This window comes from Panthera onca, chromosome A2, assembly GCF_046562875.1.
Source record: "Panthera onca isolate mPanOnc1 chromosome A2, mPanOnc1 haplotype 2, whole genome shotgun sequence".
Lineage (NCBI taxonomy): Eukaryota > Metazoa > Chordata > Mammalia > Carnivora > Felidae > Panthera > Panthera onca.
The window spans coordinates 39,947,881-39,972,020 of NC_138340.1; the positions used below are offsets into that span (position 1 = coordinate 39,947,881).

Genomic DNA, 24,140 nt, shown 5'->3' on the forward strand with positions numbered 1-24,140 from the left:
TTCCCACCCTCTCACAATATCCAAAGGCAAGAAGGGATGGAAAGAAGGTAGTACCACCTACAGATCTAACTTCAGAGCAAGGAAGATTTCTCCTGGAGGCCTCCAATACACTTTGCATCACGTCCTCTTTGCCAAAGTGGGTCAGTGCACGCTTTTAAACAAATCATCGCCAAGAAGACAGGATTACTGTAAACGGTTTCTTGGATTGAGGAGGTGACTTTTCCTGAGCATCTTGCCCACCTGCTTTATACCTGATGGGTTTTTCTTAGCAAGGAAGAGGAGGGAATGGCTTTGGGGCGGACAATGTGCTATGTGTGTGACACTAGCCAATCAGAAAACACCAAGCCCTTTGGACTACAGTGATTGGTTCAGGGATAAGCATACTACTCAAGCCAAGCCAATCAGAATTAGTCCTGAGAATATTGCGTTAGTTGCTAGGAAGAGGTACTTACTCACTGAAAGTGTCCTAGGCAAGAGTTGTGACAGCTATCTTGGCATCATGAGGAGCCTGAAAATAAAACCATCACAAGAAGGAAAATCAAATGGAATAAAGAGTGGTTGAGAGAACAAATCTATATATTCAGAAACCCTGAATCCGGGCTTTCCCAGAGCCAACTCTAGACTTGGGCAGGAAAAAAAAAAAAAAAAAAAAAAAAAAAAAATGTCCCTTCTTGCTTAACCCAGCTTGGGTGGGTTTTCTGTTCTTTGCAAACAAAAGATTCCCAAGTGATACAAGTGTGGAACAATACAGACCCAGCTTCTGCACTTATGGAGTTCAAAGTCAAATCGGGGAGGCAGGTGCTGAACAAGTTACAAGTTACAAGTATAATCTGAGTTACAAAGGTCAAATGCAGAGGACGGGCAGAACACATGAGATAGAGGGGCCAGTCTGGTCTAGAGTCTAAGAAGTCTCCTTGGGGTGGTGTGGTTCAAGCTAACACTGGAAAGAAAATGGCTATGTTTTCCAACTAGACTCCTCCATTACCCCTTGACTTCCCAGACATAGCAGGGAGCAGCCACTCACTAGGGGAGCCCACGGATTTCCTTTCTCTCTGACACACCCCTTACTCTTTCATCCATTCTTTCAGTATACTAATTTGGTCAGAAGCTACCAAGAATGATCAGAGTTGTTGTTTTTTTGTTTTTGTGTTTTTCTTGCACTCCTGCAAAAGCCTTTAGTTCTGGAGAAAGACTGTGATTTCTTTCCTGTGCAGGAGTGTTTTCTTTTCTTCTTATTTCCTTCATTGCCTGCATGAATTGGAGTGGACAAGTCAGGCCTTGAGGTGGTGGCAGTTAAAAAGAACTCTCAGCCCCATGCAAGTCATTGGTGCAGCTGAGAGGAGCCGTACATGGAAGAAACCCTCCAGGAAACATGGAACTTACACATCCTTGGATAGAGAAACCACCCTCTGCTGTCTCCTAATCTAGCCCAGGGATGTTTGTTCTCTGGCATCATTCACAAACTCAGAACGGAGAAAACCCTAGTGCCACTGTCTCCTCCTAGCTACGTGGTCTCAAACAAGGCTCTGAGCCTCAGTTTCCTCATCTTTGAAGTGAGAATAATAAAATCTGACAGACTTTATTAGCAGATTTTAATAAAAATCTGCGAGAGCTACCTCAGAGGGCCCAGGGGAACACCAAAGGTGATACACATAGTGAATATGCCGACAGGCACGGTCTATCATCCAGACATGATCTGCGATGGCACACTTTTGCTCATCAGGGGTCCTCAGGCCCTGTTCTCCAGCCCCAAGCAAAGGGACCGAGTCTCTCATCCGTCCTCGCTGACCACACTGCCAGTGCCCTGGTCTTGTGTCCAGCACAAGACTTGCAACTTCCGTAGCAAGCACTGGGCAAACATGGCTAAGAGGAAGGGTCATTGCTGTGGTTTGCCACCTCAGGTGGGGAAGACTTGCGTTTGAGGGCCAGCATTTCCACTGCTTGAGGCTGACGGGCTCCTTTGGGAGCAATTCAGCCACCAGGACCTTCACCTTGATTCCAAAATGGAGGAGGTTGGGTAGGTCCTCGGCGTTTCACCATCCACTTTGTAATGCATGTGAACCGCCTCCAGAGGCCAACTCCGTTCACCCGATGTGAATGGGGCCCCTGAAATTGTGCCATTCAGTTTAGGGTTGATACTTGAACACAGCTACTCTGCCAAGATATGCAATCGCCATTTGAGCCAGTGGGGGTCTTAACACATCAGGACAACCTCAAGGAGCAACACCAGCTTGGAGTAGGAGTCAGGAGGGGTGCCTGGATGGCTCAGTTGGTTGAGCGTCTGACTCTTGATTTCGGCTCAAGCCATGATCTCATGATGGTGAGGGGTCCTGAGGTCAGGTTCTGTGCTGAGCATGGAGCCTGACTGATTCTCTCCCTCCCTCTTTCTCTGCCCCTCCCCTGCCTACACACATGCACATACCCTCTTGCTCTCTCTCCCTCAAAAGATTTAAAAAAAAAAATTTTTTTTTCGAAGTAAGAGTTAGGAAACCAAGTCTGAATGTCCATGGGCAATGCTGGTCTCCACTCTTTAGACATCCCTGGCTTTCCAAACAGTATTTCCAAGCATCCCTAGAGACAGAAAAAGCATCCAGATGGGCTCTGCATACACAGCCCCTCCACATCCTAACTTCAGGGAGAGTAGCCCAAGACCTCAACATTTTATACTATTATTTTATTTTATTTTATTTTATTTTATTTTATTTTATTTTATTTTACTTTACTTTATTTTATTTTAGAGAAAGAGAGGGAGAAGAGGAAAGGGGCAGAGGGAGAGGCAGAGAGAATCCCAAGCAGGCTCCACACTCAGTGAGGAGCCCAGCTCAGGGCTCAATCCCACGATCCTGGGATCATGACCTGGGCAGAAATCAAGAGGCAGACGTTCAACCAATTGAGCCATCCAGACGCCCCACGTCCTCAACATTTTAGAAATGGGGCTCTGAAGAAGAATGTATTTGAAAGGAATGAAGAAGGGAGGAAGCAGCACAGACAATTAGGCTACTGGGTTGTCAAATCGTATCTCCTTTTTACATCTGATGACTTGGCCATAGCCAAGAACCTCCAACTGACAATTTTGTTCTAAAGATTCCAAAGAGAGAAAGTCCTTTCATGGCTGAAGTGGGGTAAATGGGTCAGCTGTTTCTTAACCCAAAACAATGCAGGTGGTTCTGAGGTGAAAGGCTCTTCAGAGCAGCAGTTACTTCACTTTGGTGTCCACACAGATCGCCATTTGAGCACACAGATCCCTTGAGCCCCGAGTGGAGATCTTAGCTGAGCATGTAGACTGCTTCAGACTCTCTCTCTCTCTCTCTCTCTCTCTCTCTCTCTCTCTCTCTCTCCCTCTCCCTCTGCCTCTCCCCTACTTGCTCTCTCTCACTCTCTCTCAAAAAAAAATTTAATAAAAAATAAAATAAAATAAAAATGTAGTCCTTGTGACCTTAGCAACTTATCCTAAGTTTTGACTAAGTTTTGACCCTCTAAAGAAGGGTGTCCACACAGATCCCTTGGCAACTTACTAAAAATCCCGATTCCTGAGTCCCTACGCTCCAAGGGTAGTGACTTCGAGTTGGGGCCTGGGGCCAAGAGCAGGGCCTGGCGTCCCCTCTGCCACCTGCAGCTCTGGAACTTGGACCACACCAGTTAACCCTCTGTGCCTCAGCCTTCTCGTCAGGGAAATGAGTACAATCGTAGCCGTACCTTAAGGTTCGGGAAGATAAAATGATTAAGTGTAAAGCCCTTAGAACAGTGTCCAGCACACAATACGTGTTCAATACATGTGACTTCTTACTAATATGAGGGTGGAGTCCAGGAAGCCCTGGGCGATTTGACAAGCAGCCTGGATGATTCAGATGCGGAAGATGCAGGTGATCCTTGGAGCACCTTGGATGGACAAGCACACAGAGCAGCCTCCATCACCTGCAGGCAGCTCCTTGCCCTGGGGTAAGAAACAAGGAATAAGACACTCGTGTGCCACCGAGCCATCTGTGTGTCTGAAGAGGCAGCAGCTATTTTTTCCTCAAATGGAAATAGCTTGTTATTCCAATTAGATGTGTAAAACATGCTAATTACCCCCCCAAATCAGAAAGGTCAGAGATGGAAAGAAAAAAAAAAAAACTATAAATAATCCCAAACCCGGAGAAAATAACTGGTAATGTGTTGTTTCTAAGCCTACACACATGGGCGCGTGGGCACGCACACACAGATTTCTTTTTCTTATACCAAAGTCACCATTTTGCCTTTAATAATGTGACAGGAACATCTCACCATGTCAATAAACATAGCCCCGTGACATTCATTTTCCTGTCAGTCAGTATTCCAAAGGATGGACATAATGTTCTTTAGCCAAATCCTGTCAGACATTCAGGTTACTTCCTTTCTGGCCGGCTGATGACCAACGATTGTGGGAACACTCACATTGACCGGTCCTGTGGTGCCCTGTGCTTTTCCCTCAGTAACGACGGGCGCGGATAGATTTTGCTGTGTCGGCCTCACTTGCAGTGCAGAAAGTTCTGAGACCAAATGGTCCCCAGTTTACGCCGTCACGTCAGGTCCACTGGCTTCAAACCCAGCTCCACTAATTAGTTCTGTAACTTTGGGCGGTTGATTAACTGCTAAGGACCTCAGTTTCCCGTCTGTAAAATGGGGACCCTGGGGAAGTCTCAGCAGGGTGACTGGCACCTACAAAGGCTCAGTCACTTACCAGGCACTTACCAAATATTAAGTGAACTGAAATGTCACTAAATATCACTGCTCATTAGTCAAAACTTAGGATAAGTTCCTAAGGTCACAAGGACTACATTTTTATTTTATTTTATTTTTTATTAAATTTTTTTTTGAGAGAGAGTGAGAGAGAGCAAGTAGGGGAGAGGCAGAGGGAGAGGGAGAGAGAGAGAGAGAGAGAGAGAGAGAGAGAGAGAGAGAGAGAGTCTGAAGCAGTCTACATGCTCAGCTAAGATCTCCACTCGGGGCTCAATCTCACGACTTTGAAATCATGACCTAAGCAGGAGTTGGAGTACCTGGGTGGCTTGGGGTACCTGGGTGGCTCAGTGGCTTGAGTGTCCAACTTTGGCTCAGGTCATGATCTCACAGTTCATGGGTTCAAGCCCCACATTGGGCTCTGCACTGGCTGTGTGGTGCCTCCTTGGGATTCTCTCTCCCCTCCCTCTGTCTCTGCCCACCCCCCACTCACATGTTTTTTTTCTCCCTTTTTCTCTCCCTCCTCTCAATAAATACTTTTTAAAAAAGTAATAATAATAATGACAAAATATCAAATACAAAATAAGAGATAAATGGAAGCATTTGCTCTTACGTTAAGTTCTCTAAAGAAGAGACTTCTGTGGGAGGGGCACCTGGATGGCTCAGTTGGTTAAGTTTCCAACTTTGGCTCAGGTCATGATCTCACGGTTTGTGAGTTCAAGCCCTGAGTTGGGCTCTGTGCTGACAGCTCAGAGCCTGGAGATTGTTTCAGATTCTGTGTCTCCCTTTCTCTCTTTGCCTCTCCCTGCTTGCACACACACATACTCTCTCTCTCTCTCTCTCTCTCTCTCTCTTTCAGAAAAAAACATTAAAAACAAAATAAAAGTTGGACGCTTAACAAGCTGAGCCACTCGGCAACTCCCGGGGCCACACTTTTTAAAGACTTAATTCATACTATCAAACTGGCCTCCGGTAACACCATACCACCCACAAAACATAAGAATTCTGGTCTCTCTTTGCCCTCACAAACACAGTTAGGCACTTTCTGAGCTCATCTGTCCTGCTCCTGTGTTGGCGGTAAGAGCCTGGAACTGTCAGAGCGATTCCTTGAGGCCACAAAGGTGAGGCCCCTCAAGTCACAACTCTGTAAGGAAGAGTGAGATGGCTGGTGTCCCAGAGGGGTCGAGAAGCATCCTCCCTCTCTCACTCTGTGACTAAACCACATTAACCTTGCCTGGACACCGGAGTCACGTCTGTCAAAGTATATCAGCAGAATATTCAGGCATCTCTATCTCAGATCCTGCCGAGGCCACCCCTGCCTTCAGCCCGGTTCGACTCTCAGAGTTTCTGGAACCAGAGCCATCCCTTCCCAGCGAGGACTGAGGCCTGCAGTGATGCTTCCTTGGGTCTCTCAGCGATGCAGAGCCCATGCCCCCAACACGGTCTTTCTCCTCTCTCAGCTGTGACCAGCTGGTCTGCTTTTCAGCCGCCAATGGCTAATTCTGGGATTACACTTTCTAAGTTGATGAAATGTAATATCCACAGTGTAAAAGCTTTAGACTTGCTCCCAGCAGTGAAGCATGGGGCACATTTCTCCAGGGGCTGAAGATCAAGTTTAGACCATGGTAGAGCATGGCCTGCCCTGCTGAACCCTTTCATGACACACGGCCCCGTGAAAGTGAGGGAAAATTCTGGCCAAGAGGTATGAACTTCATTACAACATGTTCTTGGTTCCTGAGGAATTGAAGAATCTGCTCTCGGTCACGTTCTCTAAATGTGTGGAGAAAGGACAGGGGGTGGAAATTTCTTCCAGGTGCTATGACATTCTCTCCCCAAAGTTTTACCCTCAGAGTACATTTAGGAAAGGGGATTTGAAGAGCATAGAAAGAAAATGCGCACTCATTCTCAAAGGAGGAGGCTATTTTTCATTTTCTGTGGCGACGTGACACCTATCATGAAACAACTTCAGCCCGCAGAAAGACCTCTTTTAGGGCTGGTTTTATAAATTTCTTTCTCAGCTGAGGAATAATGACATTTTCCCTACATTGCTTTTAAAAAGGGCACTCAGAGGAATCTAACACTAAGAAAAAGGAAGTATTCATAGCAAAAATACTAACAATAACAATAGCCATAATTTACGAAGCACCTAACATGTTTAGGTCATTCATTATAGTGTTCACCTTCATTAAAACTCTGTAGAGCAGGGGCACCTGGGTGGCTCAGTCGGTTAAGCGGCTGACTTCAGCTCAGGTCATGATCTCGCAGTCCGTGAGTTTGAGCTCCGCGTCGGGCTCTGTGCTGACAGCTCAGAGCCTGGAGCCTGTTTCAGATTCTGTGTCTCCCTCTCTCTGACCCTCCCCCGCTCATGCTCTGTCTCTCTCTGTCTCAAAAATAAATAAACATTAAAAAAAAAAATTAAAAAAAAAAAAAAAGCTCTGTAGGGCAATAGCCCTAAGACGCAGGCTATATTATCCTTATTTTATAGGTAAGGAAACTGAGCTTAAAGAGGCAAAACAATTTGATCAAAGTTGGCTAATGTGTTTCTAACCTTTCATTGAGATGTACATTAAAAAAAAGTCTAGAAGAGGGGCGCCTGGGTGGCTCAGTCAGTTAAGCATCTGGCTCTTGACTTTGGCTCAGGTCATGATCTCATGGTTCATGAGTCTGAGCCCCACATTGGGCTCTGCAATGACAGTGTGGAGCCTGCTTGGGATTCTGTCTCTCTCTCTCTCTCTCTCTCCCTGCCCCTCCTCTACTCGTATGCTCTGTCTCTCTCTCTCTCAAAATAAATAAAGAAACTTAAAAAAAAAAAAAAAAAGGATACATTATTAGGGTACACATTACCAGCTGGATAGATTTCACCATCCATATAACCACACACATCCATGTAACCAGTAGCTCAGCTGCAGATTCCAAGACACAGAACATCATTATCAGCCCCCCCAAGAGCCCCTCTCCTGTTCTTCCCACCCACTAACTCCCAAGGGCAAGCACTGCCCTGACTTAGACCATAAACTCATCTTGCCTGTGCTAAGATGCACATAAACGGAATCGTGTGGTATTTACTCCTCTGCCCATAATCTGCTTCCTCCGGTACCGTGTCTGTCAGATGCACCGCGCGGTCGCGTGCGCACTAGTTTGTTTACTCTGGATGCAGCATGAACTCCATGGGATGGACGTCTGTTCTGCAGCTGAACGTCTGGGTTGCTGCCGGTCGGTGGCTTTTAAAAATGGTGTGGCCATGGGGCGCCTGGATGGCTCAGTCAGTTAAGCATCTGACTTTGGCTCATGGTTCGTGACTTCGAGTCCTGCCTTGGGTGAGCTCGAGCCCCACTCTGGGTGAGCACAAGCCCTGCTTTCCAAAGTGGCTACACCTATTTATACTCCCACCACAGTGGAGGAGAGTTCCACTTGCTTTACGGACTCATTCAGACTTGAGTCTCTTTTGCTTTTGCTCTACACATTCTGCACATTCTGCTGGGTGGATGTCAGATCACTCTTAGGCACAGGCACACAGCATCAGATGCAAACATTTCTAGAGTCAGGCCGAGCCCGGTGCTGGGCACTTGGAGAGTGCTCGAGGGATATCTGTTTAATTGATTAATGACCCCAATGCTCAAGGTGTTTGATTTTTCAACAGTGTTTTGCTGTCGCCTCTCCCTTAGTCCCAGACTCCTGAATAGCACAGGCCCCCCCTTCTCCAAAACTACCCAGCGAAACAGCCTGATGTAACGCCCTCGGTTTCTAAGACTTACAATCAGTAGTAAAAGGAGGCTACGGCTGGCCGTGAGTTGACTCAGGAGGAAGCAGGCACTACCACGGGAGGTGGGGTCCCAGGTGCCCACCTGCAGCTAGAAGTCGGAAGACACCATTCCCCTCAAAGAACAGTCCCTGGAGCACAGGGAGGAAGAAAAACAAGAAGGAAGCTGTGCCAACAGCCCCACACACGTGCACTAACACATCCTACAGGAGGGAGGAGGTGGGGCATTCTGTGAGCTAAGGACAGAGAAGAGTCTCTTAATTCCCTTGCAAATCATATGGGTTCATTAGGGCAACTGTTTCAGAGGAAATCAAACAAATGACTGTTCCAATTTTAAATACCTTCCTGAGAACAGGATTAAGTATGATTAAGACAATTCTATTTATTGGGGAAAATAGACGGCTGCCCAGGGCCCACTGCCCTACAATGCACCTGGGCTGAGTTTTCCTTTATTGCTTCTTTGTTACCCTGATGGCGACGTCTGGGGGAAAGAATAGTCACAGTGATAGTTAGCATTTCGGAACACTTACTATACACTAGGCTCTGCTTCAAGCACCTTGCTGGAGTTGTCCCATTTAACCTTTGCTAAGCTCCTATAAGGCAGGGACTGTTCCTGTCCCCATTTAAAGTTGAGGGGACTGAAGCTTGGAGAGGTAATATCTGAAGATCAAACTGCCGGTTAGTATGTGGTAAAGGAGGGACTTGAACCCTGGTGCTTTATCCACGCTGTGTAACAAATTACCCCCAAAACGTAACAGCTTAAAACAACAACCATCTGGGCAGGGGTCAGCTCCATGCAATGTGGACTGGGGTCACTCTGAGTATGTAGCTGGTGGGGGAGCTCATCTGGAGGGTCTGGGACAGCTTCTGTCTCATGACCGGTGCCTTGGCTGGGAGGCTGGGTGGCTCAGCTAGGACCGCCACCCGGAGGGAAGAGATGTGATCGCTCCCGTGCGGTCATCTCAGGGTAACAGCACTTTCCCATGACAGCCTGGGGCTCAGAGTGTGCTGAGGGAGCAGGTGGAAGCTGCCCGAGGCCTGGGCCCGCAGCTGGCACAGCATCGCTTCAAGCCTGTCAGAGAGCCTGGCCAGACCCAGGGCAGGGACATAGACATGACCTCTCAGTGAGAAGAGTATCACAGAGTTCCTTCTGTCTACTATGCTTTTGTCTTTGCTGGATTCCAGAGCCCTGAGCCATAAGCATGAACATATACTGCCCGACACTGTCTTCATCGTACGTGGCATTTTACACACCTCCACAGATTCTTTTACTTGTCTTAGAAGAAAAAGAGAGAGAAGAAGGCAGATGAGAAGGAGGAGGGGGAGGAGGGGGGAGGGGAAGGGGGGAAGGAGGAGGAGGAGACAGAAAGGAAAGGAGGGGAGAGGTGAGTACAGAAGGGAAGGGAAGCTAGGAGACAAGCATTTCTCGCATTCTGTAGACGAAGAAACTGAAGCTCAGAGAGAAGAGTGCCTTGTCCAACGAGGGTGGCCAGTGAGGATGAACGTCAGGATTTGAAGCCCTCCTTCTCTGCTTCCTTCACACTTTCTTCCTCTGGGCCCATGAATGCTTCCCCCTGGCAAGTCCACAGCCATACTTTTCCCCGTTCCCAAACACAGCCTTTGACCCTTTACTTCTGGTTACAGAAAGCCCGCTTTCCAGACGAGGCTGCCCCAAACAAGGTGCTCGAAGAGCTGCCTCTTCTCAGTGGCAGCTCCGGTTTGATCAAAGGGAGATGACTCATAGCAGGGATCAGCAGGGATGGCAGAGAAGATTTTCCTCCATCTGTCCACCCTTAAGGCCCAATTTCCTCCGAATTGCTTCAGGGAGATACTGAAACTATAGATGTCACTCAGCGACAAAGAATATATTTATCCGAGTGGCTCTCCAATGCAGTGGGCAACTTTAAGATGTGCAAGCGGGACCCAGAAAAACACTGAGGCGTCCTCAGAGCTGTCGGGGCGCCATCTCTCATCGTTCACACCCTGACATAATACAGGAGCCGCTGTGTTGCTCGCTGTTTATTGCTGTAATGTGTCAGCGTGGGTAACAGAGAGCAGGCAAGGAAGGCTTAATTATAAAAAGGAGTCTTTTCAAGACACTTTAATTCCCTCATTGTTTTTTTTTTTTTTTTTTTTTTGTCCTGACAAGAATTCACACACATACTCACATAAAAATGTGAATCTAGTTTAATTTGGGGCTCTCAAAATTATTATTAATGTGGTTTCTTAATACCTTGTGGTTCAATCTTAGAATTTTACAATCTGGCTAGGATTTTCTTTTGCTGAAAGCAGTGTAGCAAGGAGGTTGAAAGTGGGGATTCTACAGACATCCTGCCTGCCTTCGAGTCCTGCCCCCACCCCTCAGCAGCTGGAAGGCCCTGGGTCACTCATGCCCGTGCCTCAGTTTCCTCAGGTGGGAAATGGAGAGAGATGTAGAACCTCTCTCTCCCAGAGTTGCTACGAAGTTATAAGAGGCAAATATGAAAAGAGCTTAATATAGTACCTTACATACTTAGTGTTCATGTTAACTAAATATTAGATATTTCTGTATCATTATTATTAAGTAGCCCAGAGAGTTCAAACATCTAAAGAGCTACATACATGATGTGGATATGTTCATGTCTCAGTGTAAAATGACCAGGTATACATGCCCCTGTCAATCATTCTTAAACATTTGGATTATTATACAAATAACTTGTTTATTCTAGAAAAACTTTTAACATAGAAGAGTAGAAAGAAAAAAATCACCACCATGTATCATCTATCATCTACAGAAAAACATTTTTCAATACTTTGGCCTATATACTTCCAGAGCTTTTCAGTGTGCATGAATATATATTTTTTTTCATCAAGTACTTGCTTTTTTATAACTTGCTCTACTCACTGGTGGCATATCATAAGTAGAGTCACATGTCATTCCTAGACAGCACCACAGGAAACATCTATGTAGTCTTCCGTCCCCTGAATGTTTTGCTATTCATTTAATTAATCCCCTACTGTTGGACATGTAGGTTGCCTTCGTTATTTTTGCAATGTTAAAAACAACCCTGAAATGACCATTCTTGGAAATAAGATATTGTGCACTTCCATGGTCTATTTCCTTCGGATAAACTCCTAGAAATAGAATTTCTAGGTCAAAAGTTCTGCACATTTTTAAGGTTATAGGCGGCACCACTGCATCCTTCAGAAAGGATGCATCACTCCCCCCAGTGGTGAATGAGTATTTCTTTCTCCTCTCTTTATCACCCCTGAGCACACCTTGCTCATTTCTTTCAACAATCGTTTATTGAGCACTTACAGTTTTCCAAACACTGCTGAAAATGACTAGAACAAGTCCTTTTCTCTCTATGCTCCATCTTCAAAGATTTCATATACTCAACTCTGAGGATGGGGTTTCAGAGTGGCCCCTTTATCTCTCTACTTGACTGTCAGAGAAATGGGACTGTCTGGTAGGTGGAACAGGGTCGGAGACAGAGCTTCAGTGTCTGGATTGTGAAGAGCCCATTCTTTTGTCCTTCAGCTGGGAATAGGCTAGTTTTTTTTTTTTTATTATTAATTTTTTTTTAATGTTTGTTTATTTTTGAGAGAGAGAGAGAGAGAGAGAGTGAGTGTGAGTGTGGGAGGGGCACAGAGAGAGGGAGACACAGAAACAGAAGCAGGCTCCAGGCTCTGAGCTGTCAGCACAGAGCCTGATGCAGGGCTTGAACCCATAAACTGTGAGATGGTGACCTGAGCCAAAGTTGGACACTTAACCAACTGAGCCACCCAGGCACCCCAAGAAGGTGCCAGTTCTAACACCCCTTATCTAACTGCTATTGTGTCCTCTATGCCTTGGTCTGCTCTTCTGGTCTAAGCTTTCTCTCTAAATGTGTGGCAAGAGCTTCTACCCAGACAAGAGGGTTTCAATGCAAATGCTGACTCTAGCGGTTTAGTAGTGATAACCTGGCTCTCTGACTGAGGACTCTGAGGCTAAGTTTGAGATCATTTAAAAGAATGGTGTGGTCGATTAGTGATGTCTGCCACAGACACAGGAACACAGGAAACCGGTACGTACACCTATCGATGCTATCTGTTATTTACTCTCTCTCCAGGCATCGGCTGCCCTCAAGTCAGATCCTGCTGGATTCATGTGCCATTTTCCCGTACTTCTGCTCTCCCTTGCTCCTTTCTTTTTCACACTCTCCCTGATTCACTTTCTCTTCCTTTGTTTCCATACTTCATATACATTCGTCACCCCCTGTAGGACGACATCCTTGTTGCACTTAGCTTGCCAGGAGAGCACTCTGTTGTGCTCTCGCTCACTCACTTATTTTCTCTTTATTTCTCTGCCTCTCTGTTCCTACAGATCATCCACTAAGTTTACCTCTCTGTTTTACCAGCAGCTGTTGGGGGTAAACAGCACCCCCCAGGCCAACAATACATTCCTGATGGAAGGACCACAGGAGGAGCTGTTTCCCTCAGGAAGCCCACTATTTAGGAAGGAGGGGCCCGGTGCCCGGAGAGAGGCAACAGGAAGTCACCTCACAGGAAACAAAGCATATCATTTATGGCGCTTTATTCACATTAAAGCATTGCTTCACAAGCTCCCAGACTGCTTCACAAGCTCCCAGAGACTGGTAACATGTCACTTGTAGAATCAAGTGATTCTACACTTGAATAGTGTGGAACCCTACAGACAGAGCTCAAACAGAGCCTGACAAGGTTAACAGTGTATGGGCACAGTATTACATTTCCCATAAACAGATCCCCTTACTGAGCTCTAGCTCTGGATCAGACGTTGTGCTAAAGGTCTGAACGCGTTATCTTCTTGACTCTTCTCATCAGTCTGGAAGGTGGTTACCACCATTATCCCCACTTTGAAGATGAGAAAACTGAGGCTCGGGAGTCTAGGTAACTCACCCCCAATCTCTCTGCTGTGGAGTGGAGGGGGCCTCCAGCCAGGTCTGTGCAGCTCCACACCATAAATTTCTCAATAAATATACTGCTCCCTGGGCATGTGGTAGGGCTGGGGGAGTGACGAAACATCCCACCTATCCATCCCAGCATAGCAAAGAACTTAGAAATAAGGAAGATAAAAGTCACCATCTGGGAGTTAAACCATACAGTCGGCCCCTAAGAGATCAGATCAGCAAACTGCAAGGTGGTTCTCAAGGATACCATGGCATCTACGTCTGTAGGAATGAAGGCATTTGCATATTTAAAGAAAAAAAATTGTGTCCCTTTGAAGGAAGCTTAACTATCACTAGTGGAAGCCCTCAAAAAGAGGATTTAAAAAAAAAAGATTTAAAGTATGCCTCCCCAAGCACCACCTGGGGGGAGAGGCGGGTACTCCAAGTTTGCTCTGACCAGTGGCATACCCTGTTAGGCTACTCATTCACTAAATTCTATTTATACTGCACCTGCTATGTGCCAGCCGCTGTGCTGAGCACTGTCCTGGCACTCACGGACCTGATGTCCTAGTCAGGAGGCAGGTTTACTGTGAACTAATGAAGTCTGAGCATGGGGGCCCTCACCTGCCTGGGCCTATTCCAAGAGGCCTTATAGAGCGTTTGTGTGGCCATGTGATTTTGTGAAATTTGCCAGTGTGAGACACTTCAACAGCTATCAGTTAGGCCCACTGTCTCCACTTGTCTTTCCTGTCTGTATTTAAAATAAATATTCACTTTTGTGTTCACTTAACTTGGTTCTCCAGGAAGCAACCCCCGGGACAAGGACAAGAGTACACTTGGGTTACCTGGGAGGTACAGGAAGCCCTGGCAGGCAAGTGGGGACCAAGACCAGGAAGGGCAGTGGGCCCGCAAAGGCTGCGTTATCAGGCCAGCTCCCTGTGTGAGCACCTAGAGCTTAACCCCATGCGGGCCTTTGGGGAACAGGCTGTTTTAAAATATAGGTTTTAATATTATTTAGGTGTGGAAGGGCCAACAGATCAGCAGATGACTGGGACTGGTTAGCTTGTTACTCACAGTTCCCAAGAAGACAGGGCAGGCCACGCCACGATGGGCCACACGAGGCACCAGCTTCGGTCGGGACACAGAGCATGGGGGTACTACGGAGAGCCTTTACTGCGAAATAGAAAGGATGAGGCAGGATAAGCAGGCTTATGACTACCCTGTTTGAATCATCTCGGTGGGCTCTGGGACATAGGGCTGTCCCTAGCTGTCTGGTGTGTGGCCCTCAGGTGATTAGGGCAAGGGGATAGTGCAGCCTGCAGAACCCAATGAAGGAGGTGGTTGAGGGGAATGCACTCTGGACTGGTTGGTTTGCATTTGAAAGATACACTCCAGGGGGAGTTTTTCCTCTTTGGCTGGCCATGGGAGGGGCAGCAAGCTCCCAGATATTGCCACAATACAGAAAATAAAGACATGGGTGAATGTGCCCGGTAGAAACCAATCACAGCAGCCAACCACAGATCAGGCCCACTTTGTGGGCAAGGCAGTCACTGGCTGAGGGCTTCTGGGGATGGTGGGGGGAATTGTTTCCCTAGCACTCTTGGGGGGCAAGAAGCTTTGGAGAAAGAAGGAGGTCCTGGCAGCTGAACCAGCTGGAACATACTCAAGTGCCAGGACCTTGGAGGGGGGGGCATGGGCCGGACACCAATAACCCTGCTCCCTGCACCTAATTTTACACTTATAACTGTACGTTCTTTTTTGTCAAGAAGGCCTCCAACACTGTAGAGACCCTGGGCTCTACAAAAGTGCGTCTGTCTCTGTGGGAGACAATCAACCAATATCTGATTGTTATGGGCAGAACTTCGTCCACACACAGATTTGAATACTGACGACCTAGCCGGCAGTACCTCAGAATGCGACTGTGTGTGGAGAGAGGGTCTCTAAAAGGTAATCAGGCCATTAGGATGGGTCTTGATCCAATGACTGGCGTCCTTCTAAGAAGAGATGAGCACACAGACATACACAGAGGAAAGGCCACGTGAAAACACGGAGAGAAGGTGGCCATCTGCAAGCCAAGCAGAGACCTCAGAAGAAACCAACTCTTGCCAACACCCTGACCTTGGACTTCTAGGCCCCCAGAACTGAGAGGAAATAGATTTCTATTATTTCAGTCATCCAGCCTATGATACTTTATTACAGCAGCCTGAGCAAACTAATATGAGTTATTGAGATATGATTGGCACACACTGGTGTCAAAGAACCTCCCTTCACTGGATCTGGCCTTCCTCTGTGGCCTTGGGGTTATTTAACTTCCTACAGAGCAGGCCCCAAGCAGGGTGGAGGCCACCACATTCTGGAAGACTCATGTTCCTTTTTCTTCTTCTTTTTTTTTTTTAAGAGAGAGAGCGAGCAGGGGAGGGGCAGAGAGAGAGCCCAAGCAGGCTCCACACCATCAGCACAGAGCACGATATGGGAGTTGAACCCAAGAACCGTGAGATCGTGACCTGAGCTGAAATCAAGAGCCGGAGGCTTAGCGGACAGAGCCACGCAAGCAGCCCAGGCTCACGTTCCTTCTAAAGAGAGCAGCCATCCTCAGTGCCAGCTGACTGTTCCCACATCTGCTTTACCCAGAGAAGCCAGAAATCTGCATTCTGTATGAAAACTTCCTATTTCTCAAAGTTGGTAATGAATTCAAACATTTAAAAAAAAAAAAAAAACACTCTGGAGGCCAAACAAAACAACTCTGCAGGCAGATTGCACTAGCACCCACAGTTTGCAACTTCAGGCTGTATTTCTTTCTCGCAGGGAGCCACAGAGTGCCCATCCACTGGACATTTCTGTCTTGTTGTCAATGAATCACTTGGCATTGACCCAGGAGTCTGATTAACCGGGTTAGAAATCCCAAGTCTGCCAGTCACTAGCTGCAGGAGCTCGAGCAGATCACATCACCTCTTGTGCCTCAGTTTCTTCATCTGCAAAGTGGCAGCCTGGGTAGATGACTTGTGAGCATCAGAGGCATGGTCCACAAACAGCTGGGTGTGCAGCAGGCGTCCAAGAAGTGAAAGCTCTCTACGTCACCCTCGCTGGTTTGCTTTGTTAGCGGTTGTCAGCCTCCCGGGAACCCTGCAACAGGCCGGACTGAGTCTCTGAGCCCCTGGGGCCTGTGATAACTGAATCACAAGGTAAACATCGCCTGGTCAGGACCCTGTCAGGCTGCTTGCATCCTTTCCTAGGGATGACCTGACCTTGAGATACCCTCGTTTCCAGTGTCTGCACACTGAAATAAATCACTGTTGGTTTGGTATTACAGGGTCCACAGTGCTGAGCATTTAAAGGCAGGCACTTTGTCCCTGATTAAAAAGAAAAAAGTCACTCTTTCAGGGGCATCTGGGTGGCTCAGCCTGTTGAGCGTCTGATTTCGGCTCAGGTTATGATCTCACAGTTCCTGATTTCGAGCCCCCATTGGGCTCACTGCTGTCAGCGCAGAGCCCGCATTGGATCCTTTGTCCCCCACTCTCTCTGTCCCTCCCCTGCTCACACTCTCTGTCTCAGAAATAAGTAATCATTAAAAACAACAACAACAGGAAACCAATTTGACAACAAATTTCATATTAAAAAAAAAAAAAAGACTCTTAACCATAGAGAACAGATTGAGGGTTGATGGAGGGCGGTTGGTGGGGGATGGGCTAGATGGGTGATGGGCACTAAGGAGGGCACCTGTTGTGATGGGTACTGGATGTTGTGTGTAAGTGATGAATCACTGAATTCTCCTGAAACCAATGCTATGCTCTATATTAACTAATTAGAATTTAAATAAAAATATGAAACAACAACAACAACAAAAACTTAAAAAAAATCACTCTTTAAAACGTAAACCCTGACACTCACTTCCCAGGCATTGGATCACAGTGTTAAGGGGCTCCAGAAGGCATCCCGGGGTCTGCCGTTAGACTCACTGCAGCACATACGTTCGTTTTTAATTCCCAGCCAGACACACGAAGACGGAAAGATACTGCCAAATATTGATCTTGAGAAATGAGACACAAATCAAACTAATTCTGTCCACCCAGGCTCCATTCCCACAGGTGGGCTAGAACAGCTGACAGAGCCTGAGTCTTCCTTTTTTTTATATTTTTCACTCTCGGCCCACGGATCAATCTGAGAACACAGGCAACAGTGTAGATTCGATGAGCACGTTCTTACATGAATATGGGGAATATTCTTGTGCGCGTTTTGCCTGCTAGAAGGGAGACCGCATAGCCACGTTTTGGAACTGAGGACTTTGAGCAAGCTACTTAACTCTCTGAGCCTTGGTTTTCTTATCTGTGAAATGAGCAAACAGTATTGCCGACCTCACTGATAAGAGGAATTCACAAAGGGAATGTGAACTGTTTAGGGCAGGGTTGCACTTAGTTGCTACACTGTGCCCTGCCCTGAGCTAAGCACTTTCCTTGGATTAACTAATTGAATCCTCCTAACACCCTTTGCATATGGGTGACCATTAGCCTCATTGTACCACCAAGAAAAGGAAAACACAGGGAGGTGAGGAAGGTCACACAGCAAGCAGAGGGGAGAGCCAGGATTTGCATCCCGGGGTCTGGTCTCAGCGTGTGTAGTCTTAACTATAACAGGAAGGTAATTTATTTTCATAAATTACCACAGATTTATTTATCTGTTCAGCAAATATTAAAATAAGAAATAACTAAAAGTGGGCTGAATACTGTTTATAAATTTAAGTGCTGGATGTCCTATGGGCAGAACAAAGAGACCTGAAGATGGCCTGTGGAGCCAGGAAATAGCTTTTTGGTTGCATAACTCACCAAGCCGGGAGGAGAATACAGAGATGTGGCTAGGATGGGGCTTCCACACCGATGGCATCAGAATCCCCCTGGAGGCTCGTTGAACCCAGCCCCACAGGAGAGCTGGGGTGGGGTCTCTACACTGGCATCTCTCCCTCTGCCCCCACCAAGCTCCCTGCCCCTTCTCCAGCTGGTCTGGGGAGCACACTTTGAGGGGAGGAAGCAAAGAAGGGGACCAAGTTAGAAATGGCTCAGGGAGACAAGACGGCAAGGCCAGAGGTCTTATTTCCTAGTGACCCCAACCCGTGAGGTCTGGGATAGTGTTCTCCCCATCCATTGGGCAAGAAGGGAAATCAGGCCTTAGAGCAGTGAATTTGCTTGCCACAAAGCTTTGCAGTGGGAGAGGCAGGATGCAAAGCCAGGTCCGGGATGAACGGAGAGCCTCCCCCAAGAGTCCCAAGGAGCCAGCCATAGGAAAGGAGGACCACGACATGCGTCTCGGCCTCCTGGCACTCCATAGCACAGTCTCACACCGACTTTCAGGTTCCTGAGAGCTGTGGTGCAGGCAAGCAGAGCTGAAGAAAACCAGCTCTGTCCATACTGCCCGCCCCGTCTAGGGCACTGCTCCTTCCCCAGGGCTCTCCCTGCGGGTGGTGTTTGGGAGCAGGATGCTCCGAACCTGGGATTGTTTTCCTGCTTCTCTCTGGCTCAGGAAGCCGAACAGCTCAGGTATTTCAGGACAGGACAGATCCATTAAGAGTGTTGTAGGAGGGGGGACCTGGGCGGCTCAGTTGGGTAAGCACTGACTAGATTTCTGCTCAGGTCATGATCTCATGGTTCTGGGGATGGAATCCTGTTCGGGCGCCGTGTGCTGTGCGCTTACAGTGCAGAGCCTGCTTGGGATTCTCTCTCTCCCTCTCTCTCTCTGCCCCTCCCCTGCACTCTCTCTCTCTAAATAAATAAACTTTAAAAAAAAAAAAAAAAGGAACTAAAATTTGGGGAGGTGATAGGGGCACGGACAATATTACCCTCTGATCCTTACAGCCTTTTAATTCTGAGCTTCCAGAAAGGAGGCTGCTTTTGCTAAAATCATAATAATTCAAAATTTTCAATCTGCTTCAGTAAAAACAAGGCAAAACATTCACAGGATCAGACACTAATGGGTGCTCCAGGGGTTCACAGTCAATAACAGTAGTTACTGGGTTGGGGGGAGGGTTTCCTAAATGCTGTGCCAAATATTTTTTCTTTGTTATCTTATGTAGATCTCATGATTGGATCAATCTTTCTCAGGGGTGGATGTTTTGTTATGCTCATTTTACAGAGGGGAAACTGAGGCTCCAAGGGATGGGGTACCTTGTCACACACACAGTTCACAGTGGCACAGCAAGGCTTCAGGTGGAGCTGACGCCCAGTCCCCGTTCTAGTTTCCCAAAGCTGTAGAATCTTCCAAAGTTGCCATCCTCCTGTACCACACTCCTCTTTCTTCTCTCCTCCTCTAGAATTCAATGGCCAAAAGAGTGGGCCCACTGGAATCCGGCCTGGACTGGAACCCACACTCCTTGGGCACATATGAGCTGTGACCTTGAGTATACACCCTTGAATTAAGCAAAACAGGGAATTTACTGGTGGTATAACTGAAGAACCCAGGAATATACCAGCTTTCAGTTTGGTCTAATCCAGAGGCTCAGATCTGTTTTCTCCCTCTCCATGTCTTATGGCTATGCTTCCAGACTTTTGGATTGATTCTAGATGGGATTTCCCTTCACACAGGCAACATGGCTGCCACATTTTTTTGCCCCACATCTTCCCAGGTTCCTGTTCATTAGGAAAGCGCCTCATCCCTAGCAGTCCCAGGAAAGGTATGTTATGTTTCAGTGGTTCTAATGGGGTCTCTGGTGAATCCTGAGCCAATCTGTGGGGTCAGAGGATCGTCATGAACTGACTGGCTTGGGCCGAGTCATGAGCTTTAAGTCTGAATCGGGGATAGAACCGCCTCCCAAGCACATTTGCTGACAGTGGGGAAAGGGGTGGTTCTTCCAGGAAATTAGGGAATAGTTAGCACAAGTCTGAATAGATTTCAGACATGCTTGACAAAAGAGCAACTTCTCCATGCCTCAATTTCCCCTTCTGTAAAATGGGAATTACTGTAGTGTCTTAGCTCAGGGTGTTGTAACAAAATATCACAACCTGGGTGGCTTAAACAATAGAAATTTACCTCCTCCTAGTTCTGGAGGCTGGAAGTCCAAGATGAGGGTGTTAGTGTGGTTAGGTTCTGATGAGAGCTCCCTTCCTGGCTCAAAGGCAGCTACCTTCTCACTGTGTCTTCACCTGGCCTTTCCTCCATGCACACACATGGAGGGAAAGAGTCCATGTTTCTTCCTCTTCTTGTAAGGACACTAATCTCATCATGGGCACCCCACTCTCATGACCTCATTGAACCTAGTTTCCTCCCACAGGCCCCATCTCCAAACACTATTGGGGGTTATGTCAACATATGAATTCGGGGTGAGGGGATACAATTCAGTCCATAGCTGTTAGCATTTACCCTGTTCAGTTAATGTAAGAATTAAAAGATAATACCGTAAAGTTTCTTATAGCATTTGGCCCTTATTAAGTGCCAGTTAATAAACTGTAGCTTATAGATTATACATTTTTTGTTTTAATTATGTACAATGAAATTCATCTATTTTATTTAATCAGTTAATTTATTTATTTAAGAGAGAGAGTGAGCACAAGTGGGGGAGGGGCAGAGAGCGAGAGGAGAGAGACTCGTAAGCAGGCTCCACGCTCAGTGCGGAGCCTGATGTGGAGCTTGATCCCAAGACCCAGGGATCGTGACCCGAGCTGAAATCAAGAGCTGGACGCTCAACCAACTGAGCCATCCAGGTGCCCCCAAATTCACCTATTTTAAATATAGCACTTGATGAATTTCAGTAATTCTATGTGTCGGTGTAACCACCATCACAATCAGGATGTAGAGAGCGCCTTCACCACAGAAGCACCTTCCAGGACCTTTGCATTTGGGCCTCTCCTGTGACCCCCAGCCCCAGGCAACCACTAACCTGCTTTAAGTCACTACAGTTACGCCTTTTTTTAGAATTTCATCTAAATGGAATCACAGAGCAGTTTTCTGTCTTTCGTGTTGGACTTCTTGCACTTAGCATAATGATGTTGAAATCCATTCATGTTGTTATTGTGTATTAATACTTTGTTCCTTTATATTGCTGTGTAGTATTCTAGTGCATGGATAGACCGCTGTTTTTTTAACTATTCGTAATTGATGGGACTCTTTCTAGTTTTTGATTATTGTGAACCAGATGCTAAGAGCAATCGTGTGCAGTTCTTTATGTGAACATATGTTTTCTAGACTATAAGATTTTTATGGCAGGTTGTCTGGTTTATTTCACAGTGTTCAGAAGATGTTTAAATGTTTAAAAATCATTTGTACCAATACCTGCTACAACATAAAAGCCAGACATGACATGATCCTACTTATATGGAATGTTGAGAATAGGCAAATGGATAGAGACAGAAAGTAGATGGGTAATTGCCTAGGGCTGGGAGACTGGGGGAAAATGGAGAATGCTTGCTCATAAGCTTTGCTCTAAAATTGATGTTGGTGATGGTTGCACAACTCTGAATATGCCAAAAATCACTGAATTGTACACTTTAAATAGCCAAGCTATGCTGTGTGAATTCTATTTCAATAAAACTGTTAAAAATTATTGGTTAAATGAATAAAGGATGAAATAATTGGACGATTCCATGTATGAATGAGGACTCTTGTTTCCTGACTGTTTAATCACTCCAATACCCTTTGGTATTTATTTGTAATTCAGCACAGGTACTGGACATCTATTAAGTGCCAGATATGGTGCTAGGGGCAGAGGGTTCAAAGACAGAGGAGACAAAGACACACACTCGAGAGGCGGAAACAGACTAATTGCAGCTGCAGTAGCTAACAATGATACATCACTTGCAATGCTGCATTCACTTATATATTCTATATTCTGATTGTAAATGTATATATATATATATATATATATATATATATATATATATATATATATTTTTTTTTTTTTTTTTTTTTTTTTTTTTTTACTTAATCTTCACAGCAATCTTGGAGGAAGGTACTAGCATTACTTGCACTCTTCAGATGGGAACACTGATACAGAGAGGGTGAGTAATTTGCCCATGGTTACCCAGTTAGTAAATGATGCTTCTGGACTTGAAGTCCAGGAAGACTGGCTCTGTATCCATGGCCCTGACCACTGTGCTCCACTGTCAATTCAGGGTGACAGTGCTCCAAGGGCAAAGGTCCCAGCCATGGCACAGTGTGAGAGCTGAGGGCACTGTCATGTCTCCCCTTGGGCTTGGGCTCTCAGCCCTGCATCAGCCTTTACACTTTCTCCCTTCCCCCCCCTTCCTCCCCACCTGGTCAGCCTCTGGCCCCGACCACACACTGCACACTGAAGAAGGGGCCCCGCCTCCCAGACCTACCTCTGACATCAAGTACTGCCTCATTCCCTCTCTGTTTCTATTCCTCTCTCTTAACAGAACAGAAACCGCTTGTTATGGACTGAATTGGGTGCTCCACAAATTCATATGTTGAAGTCCTAACTTCCAAAGACACTAGGTTTGGAGATAGGAACTTTGAAGAGCTAATTAAGGTTAAATGAGGTTATGGAGGGGAGGTTCCTGATCTAATAGGACTGGTGTCCTTATTAGAAGAGGGAGAGACACAGGGAAAAGGCCATGTGAAGACAGAGCAAGAAGGCAGCCGTCCGCAAGCCAGAAAGAGAGGCCTCACCAGAAACCAGCGCTGCCAGCACCTCGATCTTAGATTTCCAGCCTCCAGAACTGAAAAATAAATTTCTGTCATTTTAAGTCCCCCAGTCTGTGGTATTTTGTTATGGAAGCCCAAATAGACTAATACATCATGACATACCTGCTCCTCTCAGAGTGGAAGCAGGCCTGGCCCTGGCTGGGAGACACGGTGACCCTGGAGAGTAAAGGTCTGCAACATGGGCCCTTCTTGGAAATCCCACCAGACAGCAGGTCTCGTCAAACCAGTGCTGTGCTGCCACTGGTTCACAGATACCCGAGAGGTGACTGTAAAATTTTCAACAAACACGGTCATTATTAAAAAGTAAATTACATAAACATTTATTAAATAAATTATATTAAACATAAAGACAATAAATACTCAAAACCACCCCTTCCTAAGTATTTTACTACATTTTACTGTCGTGTATCTACACAGTGGGTAAACCATACAACCGCACATCTCTTCCTAGATCCCCATTCAGGTACATGGCGTTGGTGGCGTAAAAGAGGTCAATTTGCAGGTGTAGGTGTATTTGCACCACAGACATTGGCAAACACTTTAACTCAGAGCTTCATCTATTGTTTTGTTGATTGTCTCGACTTAAGAAAGTGATTGAGAAAATGTCAATAATCAGGTGCATCAAGTATATAGCTGTTAAGTTGCAAGTAGCACAAAAATCAAGGAAATATTCTTGAGGTAATCAAACACTGCTATCCAGTTCAGCAAAGAAGTCACTCATGCCACTGATGAAAACACGTCTTCGCTGTTTCACTTCCATCTTACTCTGCAACATAAGCAAAATCATCAACCAGTCCGCCTGCTGGAGTTGCATCCATTTGTCAGTTGAAATCGTTGGCCAGATACTGATAGAGGAGGTGGGCAGAAATCAACAAAAGCATTTTGTGAAAATCATTTGCCTATGTGGATGTACAATATTGTTTGTTTAACTTATACTAAATTGTGTAGTGTATTTATATACTCCAATTGCATAGTATGTTACATTTATTTATGCAAAATTTCATACTATACGTTACTAATATTAGTTACATGTACACTAAATATATAATATTTGCAAGTACACATATATATGTACATGTGCAAGTACATATATAGATATCTATGTACTTTTGGTGGGGGAGGAGAGGCATTTATTAGGCACGTAATTTTTT

The 24,140-nt window shown here is 46.1% G+C and overlaps 2 long non-coding RNA genes across 2 annotated transcripts in view; one reads left to right on the top strand and one right to left on the bottom strand.

Annotated features, from left to right (window-relative positions):
* LOC132678755 (uncharacterized) overlaps positions 1–569 on the bottom strand; it is a 163,086-nt gene extending 162,517 nt beyond the window's left edge. Inside the window, exon 1 of the long non-coding RNA XR_009609800.3 lies at positions 453–569. This is a non-coding gene — a long non-coding RNA (uncharacterized LOC132678755). The remainder of the gene's footprint in view (positions 1–452) is intronic.
* Positions 1–22,995, top strand: part of LOC132678756 (uncharacterized) — a 48,634-nt gene extending 25,639 nt beyond the window's left edge. The window contains exons 2-3 of the long non-coding RNA XR_009609801.2: positions 22,259–22,322; positions 22,701–22,995. This is a non-coding gene — a long non-coding RNA (uncharacterized LOC132678756). The remainder of the gene's footprint in view (positions 1–22,258; positions 22,323–22,700) is intronic.
* The last annotated feature ends 1,145 nt before the right edge of the window (positions 22,996–24,140 follow it).